Here is an 18,238-nt window from a genome sequence, read left to right as displayed (position 1 = left end):
TACCGTTGCCCTGGGTGTGTGTGCAGGCTTAAAGACAGCCACCTAACTCAAAGGAAAAACACGGTAGAGAATCCGTGCTTCAGCTAAAACAGCCGCTCCTGAGGGTGGAAGCATTTGGTTGTGTGCGTGCGTGAGAGGACTGCAAGGGAGTCCAAAGTTTCTGCGAGTGAGACTCAGGCCCCAGCAAAAGGCAGAACACGACTCCCCGTGTGTTTCCTTTAGCTAGCACTGCGGCCCTACTTTTGCATGGAAGTCTAATCGCTAGCGTTCTTCCTGGAAGAAACAACACGGTAGAGAAACCGTGCTTTAGCTACCATCCACCTCTCTGAGGGAGGAAGCACTTTCCAGGCTACCGTGGGTGAGAGCCTGAGGAACGGGTTCCTTACGTGAAACCGAGGGAGAAGGAGTCCGGGCCAGAAGGCTCCTCTCGACTCAGCTCTTGTTACCTGAAGCTAACACTTCGGCTCCATGTGTGCATAGGAATGCTAAGGGCTCCGCACTGATTTGGCAGAAAGAAGCCGGTCAAGAACCCCAGCTTCAGCTCATTCGCCTCTCCACAGGGTGGCAGCATTTTCAAGTCTGCTCGAGTGCAAACCTGGGGAAGGAGTCCCAGCAGAATTCGGAGGGAGAAATAAGCATGGGCAGAAGACACCTATCGACTCAACTCTTGTTTCGGGAAACTAGATCGGCTCTCCCGTGTGTGCGTGGAGTCCTCAGTGCCATCCACGTAACGCAAAGGAACAAAACTGTAGAGAACCCGTGCCTCAGCAAAGATCGCCCTTCCTGAGCAGGAACTTCATGTATTGTGTGTTTTTGTGAAAGCATGAGAAATGGAACCTACACGTAACCCGGAGTGAGAAGCAGGCCTGGAAGGAAGGCTGCTGTCGACTCACCTCTTGTTTGAGGAGATTAGCACTGCTGCACCCTGTGTGCCTGGATGCCTAGTTACCAGGCTACTAACACCAAGAATCAATCCTATAGAGTGACTGCGCTTCAGTTAACATTGCCGTTCCTGAAGCAGGAGGAATTTGACACTGCTCGTGTACGAGACACCGGGGAAAGGGTCCCATACGTGAAATGGAGTGAGAAACAGGCCGGTGCGGAAGGCAGCTCTCAAGTCACCTCTGGTTTATGAGGCTAGTACCCTTGCCCCGGGGGTGCCTGCAGGCCTAAAGCCAACCACCTAACTCAAAGGAACAACTCTGTAGGGAATTTCTGCTTCGGCTAAAAGAGCCATGCCTCAGGGTGGACGCATTTTGCTGTGTGCATGCGTGAGCGCACTGCAGGTGAGCCCAAAACCATTTTCCTTGTGAGACCCAGGCCCCGGAAGAAGCCAGAACACGACTCCCCACTTGCTCCATGAAGCTAGAACTGCGGTCCCAATTTTGCTTGGAAGTCTAATAGATAGCTTTCTAACTCGGAGAAACAACACTGTAGAGAAACCGTGCTTTAGCTACTGTCGACCTCTCTGTGGGCGAAGCAGTTTAGGGTGTACTGTGGCTGAGAGCCTGGGGACGGTTTCCATTTCGTAATATCGGGGGAGAGAAAGGCCGGTACATAATGCAGCTCTGAACTCACTACATGGTTATGGGGAAAGTTCCGTTCCCCCGTGGGAGTGTGCAGGCTTAAACACAGCCACCTTACTCGACGGAAAAACTCGGTTGAGAGCCTGTGCTGCAGGTAAAACAGCTGCTCCTGAGTGTGGAAGCATTTTGTTGTGTGCGTGCGTGAGAGCACTGCAAGGGAGTCCAAAGCTTTTTGCGAGTGAGACTCAGGCCCCAGCGAAAGGCAGAACACCACTCCCCATGTGTTTCATCAAGCTAGCACGGCAGCCCCACTTTTGCATGGAAGTCTAATAGCTAGCGTTGTAACTCGAAGAAACAACAGTGTAGAGAAACGGTGCCTTAGCTACCGTCGACCTCTCTGTGGGCGAAGCAGTTTAGGGTAAACTGTGGCTGAGAGCCTGGGGACGGTTTCAATATCGTAATATCAGGGAGAGACAGGCCGGTACAGAAGGCAGCTCTCAATTCACATCATGGTTATGCGGATAGTACCGTTGCCCAGGGTGTGTGTGCCGGTTTAAACACAGCCACCTAATTCAAAGGAAAAACTCCCTTGAGAGCCTGTGCTGCAGGTAAAACAGCTGCTCCTGTGGGTGGAAGCATTTTGTTGTGTGTGTGCGTGAGAGCACGGCAAGGGAGTCCAAAGCTTTTTGCGAGTGAGACTCAGGCCCCAGCGAAAGGCAGAACACGACTCCCCATGTGTTTCATCAAGCTAGCACGGCAGCCCCACTTTTGCATGGAAGGCTAATAGCTAGCGTTCTAACTCGAAGAAACGACACTGCAGAGAAACCGTGCTTTAGCTACCGTCGACCTCTCTGTGGGGGAAGCAGTTTAAGGTGTACAGTGGGTGAGAGCCTGGGGACGGTTTCCATTTCGTAATATCGGGGGAGAGACAGGCCGGTACAGAAGGCAGCTCTCAACTCACTACATGGTTATGGGGCTAGTTCCGTTGCCCATGTTGTGTGTGCAGGCTTAAACACAGCCACCTAACTCGAAGGAAAAACTCGGTAGAGAGCCTGTGCTGCAGGTAAAACAGCTGCTCCTGAGTGTGGAGGCATTTTGTTGTGTGCGTGCGTGAGAGCACTGCAAGGGAGTCCAAAGCTTTTTGCGAGTGAGACTCAGGCCCCAGCGAAAGGCAGAACACGACTCCCCATGTGTTTCATCACGCTAGCACGGCAGCCGCACTTTTGCATGGAAGTCTAATAGCTAGCGTTCTAACTGGAAGAAAACACTGTAGAGAGACCGTGCTTTAGCTACCGTCGACCTCTAGACGGAGGAAGCATTCCACGGAGTACCGTGGCTGAGAGCCTGGGGAACGGGTTCCATACGTGAAAACAAGGGAGAAATAGGTCCTGGCAGAAGGCACCTCTGGACTCAGCTCTTGCTACCTGAAGCTAACACTACTGCTCCATGTGTGCTTGGAATGCTATGTGCTCGACACTGACTGGGAATAAACAAGCCTGTAAAGAATCCCAGCTGCAGCTCATTCGCCTACCAGGCTACTAACACCAAGAATCAATGCTGTAGCGTTACTGCGCTTTAGCTAACATTGCCGTTCCTGAAGCCGCAGGAGTTGTATAGTGCTCGTGTATGAGAGACCGGGGAAAGGGTCCCATACGTGAAATGGAGTGAGAAACAGGCCGGTGCGGAAGGCAGCTCTCAACTCACCTCTTGTTTATGAGGCTAGGACCCTTGCCCCGGGTGTGCCTGCAGGCCATAAGCCAACCACCTAACTCAAAGGAACAACTCTGTAGGGAATTCCTGCTTCGCCTAAAATAGCCATGCCTCAGGGTGGATGCATTGTGTGGTGTGCATGCGTGAGTGCACAGCAAGTGAGTCCAAAACCATTTTCCCTGTGAGACCCAGGCCCCGGAAGAAGCCAGAACACGACTCCCCACTTGCTCCATGAAAGTAGTACTGTGGCCCCACTTTTGAATTGAAGTCTAATGGCTAGCTTTCTAACTCGAAGAAACAACACTGTAGAGAAACCGTGCTTTAGCTACCGTCGACCTCTCTGTGGGCGAAGAAGTTTAGGGTGTACTGTGGCTGAGAGCCTGGGGACGGTTTCCATATCGTAATATCGGGGGAGAGACAGGCCAGTACAGAAGGCAGCTCTCAACTCACATCATCGTTATGGGGCTAGTACCGTTGCCCTGGGTGTGTGTGCAGGCTTAAAGACAGCCACCTAACTCAAAGGAAAAACACGGTAGAGAATCCGTGCTTCAGCTAAAACAGCCGCTCCTGAGGGTGGAAGCATTTGGTTGTGTGCGTGCGTGAGAGGACTGCAAGGGAGTCCAAAGTTTCTGCGAGTGAGACTCAGGCCCCAGCAAAAGGCAGAACACGACTCCCCGTGTGTTTCCTTTAGCTAGCACTGCGGCCCTACTTTTGCATGGAAGTCTAATCGCTAGCGTTCTTCCTGGAAGAAACAACACGGTAGAGAAACCGTGCTTTAGCTACCATCCACCTCTCTGAGGGAGGAAGCACTTTCCAGGCTACCGTGGGTGAGAGCCTGAGGAACGGGTTCCTTACGTGAAACCGAGGGAGAAGGAGTCCGGGCCAGAAGGCTCCTCTCGACTCAGCTCTTGTTACCTGAAGCTAACACTTCGGCTCCATGTGTGCATAGGAATGCTAAGGGCTCCGCACTGATTTGGCAGAAAGAAGCCGGTCAAGAACCCCAGCTTCAGCTCATTCGCCTCTCCACAGGGTGGCAGCATTTTCAAGTCTGCTCCAGTGCAAACCTGGGGAAGGAGTCCCAGCAGAATTCGGAGGGAGAAATAAGCATGGGCAGAAGACACCTATCGACTCAACTCTTGTTTCGGGAAACTAGATCGGCTCTCCCGTGTGTGCGTGGAGTCCTCAGTGCCATCCACGTAACGCAAAGGAACAAAACTGTAGAGAACCCGTGCCTCAGCAAAGATCGCCCTTCCTGAGCGGGAACTTCATGTATTGTGTGTTTTTGTGAAAGCATGAGAAATGGAACCTACACGTAACCCGGAGTGAGAAGCAGGCCTGGAAGGAAGGCTGCTGTCGACTCACCTCTTGTTTGAGGAGATTAGCACTGCTGCACCCTGTGTGCCTGGATGCCTAGTTACCAGGCTACTAACACCAAGAATCAATCCTATAGAGTGACTGCGCTTCAGTTAACATTGCCGTTCCTGAAGCAGGAGGAATTTGACACTGCTCGTGTACGAGACACCGGGGAAAGGGTCCCATACGTGAAATGGAGTGAGAAACAGGCCGGTGCGGAAGGCAGCTCTCAAGTCACCTCTGGTTTATGAGGCTAGTACCCTTGCCCCGGGGGTGCCTGCAGGCCTAAAGCCAACCACCTAACTCAAAGGAACAACTCTGTAGGGAATTTCTGCTTCGGCTAAAAGAGCCATGCCTCAGGGTGGACGCATTTTGCTGTGTGCATGCGTGAGCGCACTGCAGGTGAGCCCAAAACCATTTTCCTTGTGAGACCCAGGCCCCGGAAGAAGCCAGAACACGACTCCCCACTTGCTCCATGAAGCTAGAACTGCGGTCCCAATTTTGCTTGGAAGTCTAATAGATAGCTTTCTAACTCGGAGAAACAACACTGTAGAGAAACCGTGCTTTAGCTACTGTCGACCTCTCTGTGGGCGAAGCAGTTTAGGGTGTACTGTGGCTGAGAGCCTGGGGACGGTTTCCATTTCGTAATATCGGGGGAGAGAAAGGCCGGTACATAATGCAGCTCTGAACTCACTACATGGTTATGGGGAAAGTTCCGTTCCCCCGTGGGAGTGTGCAGGCTTAAACACAGCCACCTTACTCGACGGAAAAACTCGGTTGAGAGCCTGTGCTGCAGGTAAAACAGCTGCTCCTGAGTGTGGAAGCATTTTGTTGTGTGCGTGCGTGAGAGCACTGCAAGGGAGTCCAAAGCTTTTTGCGAGTGAGACTCAAGCCCCAGCGAAAGGCAGAACACCACTCCCCATGTGTTTCATCAAGCTAGCACGGCAGCCCCACTTTTGCATGGAAGTCTAATAGCTAGCGTTGTAACTCGAAGAAACAACAGTGTAGAGAAACGGTGCCTTAGCTACCGTCGACCTCTCTGTGGGCGAAGCACTTTAGGGTAAACTGTGGCTGAGAGCCTGGGGACGGTTTCAATATCGTAATATCAGGGAGAGACAGGCCGGTACAGAAGGCAGCTCTCAACTCACATCATGGTTATGCGGATAGTACCGTTGCCCAGGGTGTGTGTGCCGGTTTAAACACAGCCACCTAATTCAAAGGAAAAACTCCCTTGAGAGCCTGTGCTGCAGGTAAAACAGCTGCTCCTGTGGGTGGAAGCATTTTGTTGTGTGTGTGCGTGAGAGCACGGCAACGGAGTCCAAAGCTTTTTGCGAGTGAGACTCAGGCCGCAGCGAAAGGCAGAACACGACTCCCCATGTGTTTCATCAAGCTAGCACGGCAGCCCCACTTTTGCATGGAAGGCTAATAGCTAGCGTTCTAACTCGAAGAAACGACACTGTAGAGAAACCGTGCTTTAGCTACCGTCGACTTCTCTGTGGGCGAAGCAGTTTAGGGTGTACTGTGGGTGAGAGCCTGGGGACGGTTTCAATATCGTAATATCGGGGGAGAGACAGGCCAGTACAGAAGGCAGCTCTCAACTCACATCATGGTTATGGGGCTAGTACCGTTGCCCTGGGTGTGTGTGCAGGCTTAAAGACAGCCACCTAACTCAAAGGAAAAACACGGTAGAGAATCCGTGCTTCAGCTAAAACAGCCGCTCCTGAGGGTGGAAGCATTTGGTTGTGTGCGTGCGTGAGAGGACTGCAAGGGAGTCCAAAGTTTCTGCGAGTGAGACTCAGGCCCCAGCAAAAGGCAGAACACGACTCCCCGTGTGTTTCCTTTAGCTAGCACTGCGGCCCTACTTTTGCATGGAAGTCTAATCGCTAGCGTTCTTCCTGGAAGAAACAACACGGTAGAGAAACCGTGCTTTAGCTACCATCCACCTCTCTGAGGGAGGAAGCACTTTCCAGGCTACCGTGGGTGAGAGCCTGAGGAACGGGTTCCTTACGTGAAACCGAGGGAGAAGGAGTCCGGGCCAGAAGGCTCCTCTCGACTCAGCTCTTGTTACCTGAAGCTAACACTTCGGCTCCATGTGTGCATAGGAATGCTAAGGGCTCCGCACTGATTTGGCAGAAAGAAGCCGGTCAAGAACCCCAGCTTCAGCTCATTCGCCTCTCCACAGGGTGGCAGCATTTTCAAGTCTGCTCGAGTGCAAACCTGGGGAAGGAGTCCCAGCAGAATTCGGAGGGAGAAATAAGCATGGGCAGAAGACACCTATCGACTCAACTCTTGTTTCGGGAAACTAGATCGGCTCTCCCGTGTGTGCGTGGAGTCCTCAGTGCCATCCACGTAACGCAAAGGAACAAAACTGTAGAGAACCCGTGCCTCAGCAAAGATCGCCCTTCCTGAGCGGGAACTTCATGTATTGTGTGTTTTTGTGAAAGCATGAGAAATGGAACCTACACGTAACCCGGAGTGAGAAGCAGGCCTGGAAGGAAGGCTGCTGTCGACTCACCTCTTGTTTGAGGAGATTAGCACTGCTGCACCCTGTGTGCCTGGATGCCTAGTTACCAGGCTACTAACACCAAGAATCAATCCTATAGAGTGACTGCGCTTCAGTTAACATTGCCGTTCCTGAAGCAGGAGGAATTTGACACTGCTCGTGTACGAGACACCGGGGAAAGGGTCCCATACGTGAAATGGAGTGAGAAACAGGCCGGTGCGGAAGGCAGCTCTCAAGTCACCTCTGGTTTATGAGGCTAGTACCCTTGCCCCGGGGGTGCCTGCAGGCCTAAAGCCAACCACCTAACTCAAAGGAACAACTCTGTAGGGAATTTCTGCTTCGGCTAAAAGAGCCATGCCTCAGGGTGGACGCATTTTGCTGTGTGCATGCGTGAGCGCACTGCAGGTGAGCCCAAAACCATTTTCCTTGTGAGACCCAGGCCCCGGAAGAAGCCAGAACACGACTCCCCACTTGCTCCATGAAGCTAGAACTGCGGTCCCAATTTTGCTTGGAAGTCTAATAGATAGCTTTCTAACTCGGAGAAACAACACTGTAGAGAAACCGTGCTTTAGCTACTGTCGACCTCTCTGTGGGCGAAGCAGTTTAGGGTGTACTGTGGCTGAGAGCCTGGGGACGGTTTCCATTTCGTAATATCGGGGGAGAGAAAGGCCGGTACATAATGCAGCTCTGAACTCACTACATGGTTATGGGGAAAGTTCCGTTCCCCCGTGGGAGTGTGCAGGCTTAAACACAGCCACCTTACTCGACGGAAAAACTCGGTTGAGAGCCTGTGCTGCAGGTAAAACAGCTGCTCCTGAGTGTGGAAGCATTTTGTTGTGTGCGTGCGTGAGAGCACTGCAAGGGAGTCCAAAGCTTTTTGCGAGTGAGACTCAAGCCCCAGCGAAAGGCAGAACACCACTCCCCATGTGTTTCATCAAGCTAGCACGGCAGCCCCACTTTTGCATGGAAGTCTAATAGCTAGCGTTGTAACTCGAAGAAACAACAGTGTAGAGAAACGGTGCCTTAGCTACCGTCGACCTCTCTGTGGGCGAAGCACTTTAGGGTAAACTGTGGCTGAGAGCCTGGGGACGGTTTCAATATCGTAATATCAGGGAGAGACAGGCCGGTACAGAAGGCAGCTCTCAACTCACATCATGGTTATGCGGATAGTACCGTTGCCCAGGGTGTGTGTGCCGGTTTAAACACAGCCACCTAATTCAAAGGAAAAACTCCCTTGAGAGCCTGTGCTGCAGGTAAAACAGCTGCTCCTGTGGGTGGAAGCATTTTGTTGTGTGTGTGCGTGAGAGCACGGCAACGGAGTCCAAAGCTTTTTGCGAGTGAGACTCAGGCCCCAGCGAAAGGCAGAACACGACTCCCCATGTGTTTCATCAAGCTAGCACGGCAGCCCCACTTTTGCATGGAAGGCTAATAGCTAGCGTTCTAACTCGAAGAAACGACACTGTAGAGAAACCGTGCTTTAGCTACCGTCGACTTCTCTGTGGGCGAAGCAGTTTAGGGTGTACTGTGGGTGAGAGCCTGGGGACGGTTTCAATATCGTAATATCGGGGGAGAGACAGGCCAGTACAGAAGGCAGCTCTCAACTCACATCATGGTTATGGGGCTAGTACCGTTGCCCTGGGTGTGTGTGCAGGCTTAAAGACAGCCACCTAACTCAAAGGAAAAACACGGTAGAGAATCCGTGCTTCAGCTAAAACAGCCGCTCCTGAGGGTGGAAGCATTTGGTTGTGTGCGTGCGTGAGAGGACTGCAAGGGAGTCCAAAGTTTCTGCGAGTGAGACTCAGGCCCCAGCAAAAGGCAGAACACGACTCCCCGTGTGTTTCCTTTAGCTAGCACTGCGGCCCTACTTTTGCATGGAAGTCTAATCGCTAGCGTTCTTCCTGGAAGAAACAACACGGTAGAGAAACCGTGCTTTAGCTACCATCCACCTCTCTGAGGGAGGAAGCACTTTCCAGGCTACCGTGGGTGAGAGCCTGAGGAACGGGTTCCTTACGTGAAACCGAGGGAGAAGGAGTCCGGGCCAGAAGGCTCCTCTCGACTCAGCTCTTGTTACCTGAAGCTAACACTTCGGCTCCATGTGTGCATAGGAATGCTAAGGGCTCCGCACTGATTTGGCAGAAAGAAGCCGGTCAAGAACCCCAGCTTCAGCTCATTCGCCTCTCCACAGGGTGGCAGCATTTTCAAGTCTGCTCGAGTGCAAACCTGGGGAAGGAGTCCCAGCAGAATTCGGAGGGAGAAATAAGCATGGGCAGAAGACACCTATCGACTCAACTCTTGTTTCGGGAAACTAGATCGGCTCTCCCGTGTGTGCGTGGAGTCCTCAGTGCCATCCACGTAACGCAAAGGAACAAAACTGTAGAGAACCCGTGCCTCAGCAAAGATCGCCCTTCCTGAGCGGGAACTTCATGTATTGTGTGTTTTTGTGAAAGCATGAGAAATGGAACCTACACGTAACCCGGAGTGAGAAGCAGGCCTGGAAGGAAGGCTGCTGTCGACTCACCTCTTGTTTGAGGAGATTAGCACTGCTGCACCCTGTGTGCCTGGATGCCTAGTTACCAGGCTACTAACACCAAGAATCAATCCTATAGAGTGACTGCGCTTCAGTTAACATTGCCGTTCCTGAAGCAGGAGGAATTTGACACTGCTCGTGTACGAGACACCGGGGAAAGGGTCCCATACGTGAAATGGAGTGAGAAACAGGCCGGTGCGGAAGGCAGCTCTCAAGTCACCTCTGGTTTATGAGGCTAGTACCCTTGCCCCGGGGGTGCCTGCAGGCCTAAAGCCAACCACCTAACTCAAAGGAACAACTCTGTAGGGAATTTCTGCTTCGGCTAAAAGAGCCATGCCTCAGGGTGGACGCATTTTGCTGTGTGCATGCGTGAGCGCACTGCAGGTGAGCCCAAAACCATTTTCCTTGTGAGACCCAGGCCCCGGAAGAAGCCAGAACACGACTCCCCACTTGCTCCATGAAGCTAGAACTGCGGTCCCAATTTTGCTTGGAAGTCTAATAGATAGCTTTCTAACTCGGAGAAACAACACTGTAGAGAAACCGTGCTTTAGCTACTGTCGACCTCTCTGTGGGCGAAGCAGTTTAGGGTGTACTGTGGCTGAGAGCCTGGGGACGGTTTCCATTTCGTAATATCGGGGGAGAGAAAGGCCGGTACATAATGCAGCTCTGAACTCACTACATGGTTATGGGGAAAGTTCCGTTCCCCCGTGGGAGTGTGCAGGCTTAAACACAGCCACCTTACTCGACGGAAAAACTCGGTTGAGAGCCTGTGCTGCAGGTAAAACAGCTGCTCCTGAGTGTGGAAGCATTTTGTTGTGTGCGTGCGTGAGAGCACTGCAAGGGAGTCCAAAGCTTTTTGCGAGTGAGACTCAAGCCCCAGCGAAAGGCAGAACACCACTCCCCATGTGTTTCATCAAGCTAGCACGGCAGCCCCACTTTTGCATGGAAGTCTAATAGCTAGCGTTGTAACTCGAAGAAACAACAGTGTAGAGAAACGGTGCCTTAGCTACCGTCGACCTCTCTGTGGGCGAAGCACTTTAGGGTAAACTGTGGCTGAGAGCCTGGGGACGGTTTCAATATCGTAATATCAGGGAGAGACAGGCCGGTACAGAAGGCAGCTCTCAACTCACATCATGGTTATGCGGATAGTACCGTTGCCCAGGGTGTGTGTGCCGGTTTAAACACAGCCACCTAATTCAAAGGAAAAACTCCCTTGAGAGCCTGTGCTGCAGGTAAAACAGCTGCTCCTGTGGGTGGAAGCATTTTGTTGTGTGTGTGCGTGAGAGCACGGCAACGGAGTCCAAAGCTTTTTGCGAGTGAGACTCAGGCCCCAGCGAAAGGCAGAACACGACTCCCCATGTGTTTCATCAAGCTAGCACGGCAGCCCCACTTTTGCATGGAAGGCTAATAGCTAGCGTTCTAACTCGAAGAAACGACACTGTAGAGAAACCGTGCTTTAGCTACCGTCGACTTCTCTGTGGGCGAAGCAGTTTAGGGTGTACTGTGGGTGAGAGCCTGGGGACGGTTTCAATATCGTAATATCGGGGGAGAGACAGGCCAGTACAGAAGGCAGCTCTCAACTCACATCATGGTTATGGGGCTAGTACCGTTGCCCTGGGTGTGTGTGCAGGCTTAAAGACAGCCACCTAACTCAAAGGAAAAACACGGTAGAGAATCCGTGCTTCAGCTAAAACAGCCGCTCCTGAGGGTGGAAGCATTTGGTTGTGTGCGTGCGTGAGAGGACTGCAAGGGAGTCCAAAGTTTCTGCGAGTGAGACTCAGGCCCCAGCAAAAGGCAGAACACGACTCCCCGTGTGTTTCCTTTAGCTAGCACTGCGGCCCTACTTTTGCATGGAAGTCTAATCGCTAGCGTTCTTCCTGGAAGAAACAACACGGTAGAGAAACCGTGCTTTAGCTACCATCCACCTCTCTGAGGGAGGAAGCACTTTCCAGGCTACCGTGGGTGAGAGCCTGAGGAACGGGTTCCTTACGTGAAACCGAGGGAGAAGGAGTCCGGGCCAGAAGGCTCCTCTCGACTCAGCTCTTGTTACCTGAAGCTAACACTTCGGCTCCATGTGTGCATAGGAATGCTAAGGGCTCCGCACTGATTTGGCAGAAAGAAGCCGGTCAAGAACCCCAGCTTCAGCTCATTCGCCTCTCCACAGGGTGGCAGCATTTTCAAGTCTGCTCGAGTGCAAACCTGGGGAAGGAGTCCCAGCAGAATTCGGAGGGAGAAATAAGCATGGGCAGAAGACACCTATCGACTCAACTCTTGTTTCGGGAAACTAGATCGGCTCTCCCGTGTGTGCGTGGAGTCCTCAGTGCCATCCACGTAACGCAAAGGAACAAAACTGTAGAGAACCCGTGCCTCAGCAAAGATCGCCCTTCCTGAGCGGGAACTTCATGTATTGTGTGTTTTTGTGAAAGCATGAGAAATGGAACCTACACGTAACCCGGAGTGAGAAGCAGGCCTGGAAGGAAGGCTGCTGTCGACTCACCTCTTGTTTGAGGAGATTAGCACTGCTGCACCCTGTGTGCCTGGATGCCTAGTTACCAGGCTACTAACACCAAGAATCAATCCTATAGAGTGACTGCGCTTCAGTTAACATTGCCGTTCCTGAAGCAGGAGGAATTTGACACTGCTCGTGTACGAGACACCGGGGAAAGGGTCCCATACGTGAAATGGAGTGAGAAACAGGCCGGTGCGGAAGGCAGCTCTCAAGTCACCTCTGGTTTATGAGGCTAGTACCCTTGCCCCGGGGGTGCCTGCAGGCCTAAAGCCAACCACCTAACTCAAAGGAACAACTCTGTAGGGAATTTCTGCTTCGGCTAAAAGAGCCATGCCTCAGGGTGGACGCATTTTGCTGTGTGCATGCGTGAGCGCACTGCAGGTGAGCCCAAAACCATTTTCCTTGTGAGACCCAGGCCCCGGAAGAAGCCAGAACACGACTCCCCACTTGCTCCATGAAGCTAGAACTGCGGTCCCAATTTTGCTTGGAAGTCTAATAGATAGCTTTCTAACTCGGAGAAACAACACTGTAGAGAAACCGTGCTTTAGCTACTGTCGACCTCTCTGTGGGCGAAGCAGTTTAGGGTGTACTGTGGCTGAGAGCCTGGGGACGGTTTCCATTTCGTAATATCGGGGGAGAGAAAGGCCGGTACATAATGCAGCTCTGAACTCACTACATGGTTATGGGGAAAGTTCCGTTCCCCCGTGGGAGTGTGCAGGCTTAAACACAGCCACCTTACTCGACGGAAAAACTCGGTTGAGAGCCTGTGCTGCAGGTAAAACAGCTGCTCCTGAGTGTGGAAGCATTTTGTTGTGTGCGTGCGTGAGAGCACTGCAAGGGAGTCCAAAGCTTTTTGCGAGTGAGACTCAAGCCCCAGCGAAAGGCAGAACACCACTCCCCATGTGTTTCATCAAGCTAGCACGGCAGCCCCACTTTTGCATGGAAGTCTAATAGCTAGCGTTGTAACTCGAAGAAACAACAGTGTAGAGAAACGGTGCCTTAGCTACCGTCGACCTCTCTGTGGGCGAAGCACTTTAGGGTAAACTGTGGCTGAGAGCCTGGGGACGGTTTCAATATCGTAATATCAGGGAGAGACAGGCCGGTACAGAAGGCAGCTCTCAACTCACATCATGGTTATGCGGATAGTACCGTTGCCCAGGGTGTGTGTGCCGGTTTAAACACAGCCACCTAATTCAAAGGAAAAACTCCCTTGAGAGCCTGTGCTGCAGGTAAAACAGCTGCTCCTGTGGGTGGAAGCATTTTGTTGTGTGTGTGCGTGAGAGCACGGCAACGGAGTCCAAAGCTTTTTGCGAGTGAGACTCAGGCCCCAGCGAAAGGCAGAACACGACTCCCCATGTGTTTCATCAAGCTAGCACGGCAGCCCCACTTTTGCATGGAAGGCTAATAGCTAGCGTTCTAACTCGAAGAAACGACACTGTAGAGAAACCGTGCTTTAGCTACCGTCGACTTCTCTGTGGGCGAAGCAGTTTAGGGTGTACTGTGGGTGAGAGCCTGGGGACGGTTTCAATATCGTAATATCGGGGGAGAGACAGGCCAGTACAGAAGGCAGCTCTCAACTCACATCATGGTTATGGGGCTAGTACCGTTGCCCTGGGTGTGTGTGCAGGCTTAAAGACAGCCACCTAACTCAAAGGAAAAACACGGTAGAGAATCCGTGCTTCAGCTAAAACAGCCGCTCCTGAGGGTGGAAGCATTTGGTTGTGTGCGTGCGTGAGAGGACTGCAAGGGAGTCCAAAGTTTCTGCGAGTGAGACTCAGGCCCCAGCAAAAGGCAGAACACGACTCCCCGTGTGTTTCCTTTAGCTAGCACTGCGGCCCTACTTTTGCATGGAAGTCTAATCGCTAGCGTTCTTCCTGGAAGAAACAACACGGTAGAGAAACCGTGCTTTAGCTACCATCCACCTCTCTGAGGGAGGAAGCACTTTCCAGGCTACCGTGGGTGAGAGCCTGAGGAACGGGTTCCTTACGTGAAACCGAGGGAGAAGGAGTCCGGGCCAGAAGGCTCCTCTCGACTCAGCTCTTGTTACCTGAAGCTAACACTTCGGCTCCATGTGTGCATAGGAATGCTAAGGGCTCCGCACTGATTTGGCAGAAAGAAGCCGGTCAAGAACCCCAGCTTCAGCTCATTCGCCTCTCCACAGGGTGGCAGCATTTTCAAGTCTGCTCGAGTGCAAACCTGGGGAAGGAGTCCCAGCAGAATTCGGAGGGAGAAATAAGCATGGGCAGAAGACACCTATCGACTCAACTCTTGTTTCGGGAAACTAGATCGGCTCTCCCGTGTGTGCGTGGAGTCCTCAGTGCCATCCACGTAACGCAAAGGAACAAAACTGTAGAGAACCCGTGCCTCAGCAAAGATCGCCCTTCCTGAGCGGGAACTTCATGTATTGTGTGTTTTTGTGAAAGCATGAGAAATGGAACCTACACGTAACCCGGAGTGAGAAGCAGGCCTGGAAGGAAGGCTGCTGTCGACTCACCTCTTGTTTGAGGAGATTAGCACTGCTGCACCCTGTGTGCCTGGATGCCTAGTTACCAGGCTACTAACACCAAGAATCAATCCTATAGAGGGACTGCGCTTCAGTTAACATTGCCGTTCCTGAAGCAGGAGGAATTTGACACTGCTCGTGTACGAGACACCGGGGAAAGGGTCCCATACGTGAAATGGAGTGAGAAACAGGCCGGTGCGGAAGGCAGCTCTCAAGTCACCTCTGGTTTATGAGGCTAGTACCCTTGCCCCGGGGGTGCCTGCAGGCCTAAAGCCAACCACCTAACTCAAAGGAACAACTCTGTAGGGAATTTCTGCTTCGGCTAAAAGAGCCATGCCTCAGGGTGGACGCATTTTGCTGTGTGCATGCGTGAGCGCACTGCAGGTGAGCCCAAAACCATTTTCCTTGTGAGACCCAGGCCCCGGAAGAAGCCAGAACACGACTCCCCACTTGCTCCATGAAGCTAGAACTGCGGTCCCAATTTTGCTTGGAAGTCTAATAGATAGCTTTCTAACTCGGAGAAACAACACTGTAGAGAAACCGTGCTTTAGCTACTGTCGACCTCTCTGTGGGCGAAGCAGTTTAGGGTGTACTGTGGCTGAGAGCCTGGGGACGGTTTCCATTTCGTAATATCGGGGGAGAGAAAGGCCGGTACATAATGCAGCTCTGAACTCACTACATGGTTATGGGGAAAGTTCCGTTCCCCCGTGGGAGTGTGCAGGCTTAAACACAGCCACCTTACTCGACGGAAAAACTCGGTTGAGAGCCTGTGCTGCAGGTAAAACAGCTGCTCCTGAGTGTGGAAGCATTTTGTTGTGTGCGTGCGTGAGAGCACTGCAAGGGAGTCCAAAGCTTTTTGCGAGTGAGACTCAGGCCCCAGCGAAAGGCAGAACACCACTCCCCATGTGTTTCATCAAGCTAGCACGGCAGCCCCACTTTTGCATGGAAGTCTAATAGCTAGCGTTGTAACTCGAAGAAACAACAGTGTAGAGAAACGGTGCCTTAGCTACCGTCGACCTCTCTGTGGGCGAAGCAGTTTAGGGTAAACTGTGGCTGAGAGCCTGGGGACGGTTTCAATATCGTAATATCAGGGAGAGACAGGCCGGTACAGAAGGCAGCTCTCAATTCACATCATGGTTATGCGGATAGTACCGTTGCCCAGGGTGTGTGTGCCGGTTTAAACACAGCCACCTAATTCAAAGGAAAAACTCCCTTGAGAGCCTGTGCTGCAGGTAAAACAGCTGCTCCTGTGGGTGGAAGCATTTTGTTGCGTGCGTGCGTGAGAGCACGGCAAGGGAGTCCAAAGCTTTTTGCGAGTGACACTCAGGCCCGAGCGAAAGGCAGAACACGTCTCCCCATGTGATTCATCAAACTAGCACGGCAGCCCCACTTTGGCATGGAAGGCCAATAGCTAGCGTTCTAACTCGCAGAAACAACACTGTAGAGAAACCGTGCTTTAGCTACCGTCGACCTCTCTGTGGGTGAAGTAGTTGAGGGTGTACTGTGGCTGAGAGCCTGGGGACGGTTTCCATTTCGTAATATCGGGGGAGAGACAGGCCGGTACAGAAGGCACCTCTCAACTCACGACATGGTTATGGGGCTAGTTCCGTTGCCCAGGGTGTGTTTGCTGGCTTAAAGACAGCCACCTAACTCAAAGGAAAAACACGGTAGAGAATCCGTGCTTCAGCTAAAACAGCCGCTCCTGAGGGTGGAAGCATTGGGTTGTGTGCGTCCGTGAGAGCACTGCAAGGGAGTCCAAAGCTTTTTGCGAGTGAGACTCAGGCCCCAGCGAAAGGCAGAACACCACTCCCCATGTGTTTCATCAAGCTAGCACGGCAGCCTCACTTTTGCATGGAAGTCCAATAGCTAGCGTTCTAACTCGAAGAAACAACACTGGAGAGAAACGGTGCCTTAGCTACCGTCGACCTCTCTGTGGGCGAAGCACTTTAGGGTAAACTGTGGCTGAGAGCCTGGGGACGGTTTCAATATCGTAATATCAGGGAGAGACAGGCCGGTACAGAAGGCAGCTCTCAACTCACATCATGGTTATGCGGATAGTACCGTTGCCCAGGGTGTGTGTGCCGGTTTAAACACAGCCACCTAATTCTAAGGAAAAACTCCCTTGAGAGCCTGTGCTGCAGGTAAAACAGCTGCTCCTGTGGGTGGAAGCATTTTGTTGTGTGTGTGCGTGAGAGCACGGCAAGGGAGTCCAAAGCTTTTTGCGAGTGAGACTCAGGCCCCAGCGAAAGGCAGAACACGACTCCCCATGTGTTTCATCAAGCTAGCACGGGAGCCCCACTTTTGCATGGAAGGCTAATAGCTAGCGTTCTAACTCGAAGAAACGACACTGTAGAGAAACCGTGCTTTAGCTACCGTCGACCTCTCTGTGGGCGAAGCAGTTTAGGGTGTACTGTGGGTGAGAGCCTGGGGACGGTTTCAATATCGTAATATCGGGGGAGAGACAGGCCAGTACAGAAGGCAGCTCTCAACTCACATCATGGTTATGGGGCTAGTACCGTTGCCCTGGGTGTGTGTGCAGGCTTAAAGACAGCCACCTAACCCAAAGGAAAAACACGGTAGAGAATCCGTGCTTCAGCTAAAACAGCCGCTCCTGAGGGTGGAAGCATTGGGTTGTGTGCGTCCGTGACAGCACTGCAAGGGAGTCCAAAGCTTTTTGCGAGTGAGACTCAGGCCCCAGCGAAAGGCAGAACACCACTCCCCATGTGTTTCATCAAGCTAGCACGGCAGCCCCACTTTTGCATGGAAGTCTAATAGCTAGCGTTGTAACTCGAAGAAACAACACTGGAGAGAAACGGTGCCTTAGCTACCGTCGACCTCTCTGTGGGCGAAGCACTTTAGGGTAAACTGTGGCTGAGAGCCTGGGGACGGTTTCAATATCGTAATATCAGGGAGAGACAGGCCGGTACAGAAGGCAGCTCTCAACTCACATCATGGTTATGCGGATAGTACCGTTGCCCAGGGTGTGTGTGCCGGTTTAAACACAGCCACCTAATTCAAAGGAAAAACTCCCTTGAGAGCCTGTGCTGCAGGTAAAACAGCTGCTCCTGTGGGTGGAAGCATTTTGTTGTGTGTGTGCGTGAGAGCACGGCAAGGGAGTCCAAAGCTTTTTGCGAGTGAGACTCAGGCCCCAGCGAAAGGCAGAACACGACTCCCCATGTGTTTCATCAAGCTAGCACGGCAGCCCCACTTTTGCATGGAAGGCTAATAGCTAGCGTTCTAACTCGAAGAAACGACACTGTAGAGAAACCGTGCTTTAGCTACCGTCGACCTCTCTGTGGGCGAAGCAGTTTAGGGTGTACTGTGGGTGAGAGCCTGGGGACGGTTTCAATATCGTAATATCGGGGGAGAGACAGGCCAGTACAGAAGGCAGCTCTCAACTCACATCATGGTTATGGGGCTAGTACCGTTGCCCTGGGTGTGTGTGCAGGCTTAAAGACAGCCACCTAACTCAAAGGAAAAACACGGTAGAGAATCCGTGCTTCAGCTAAAACAGCCGCTCCTGAGGGTGGAAGCATTTGGTTGTGTGCGTGCGTGAGAGGACTGCAAGGGAGTCCAAAGTTTCTGCGAGTGAGACTCAGGTCCCAGC

The sequence above is a fragment of the Halichoerus grypus genome, chromosome X, assembly GCF_964656455.1.
Source record: "Halichoerus grypus chromosome X, mHalGry1.hap1.1, whole genome shotgun sequence".
Taxonomy (NCBI): domain Eukaryota; kingdom Metazoa; phylum Chordata; class Mammalia; order Carnivora; family Phocidae; genus Halichoerus; species Halichoerus grypus.
This window is presented reverse-complemented; position numbering follows the sequence as displayed.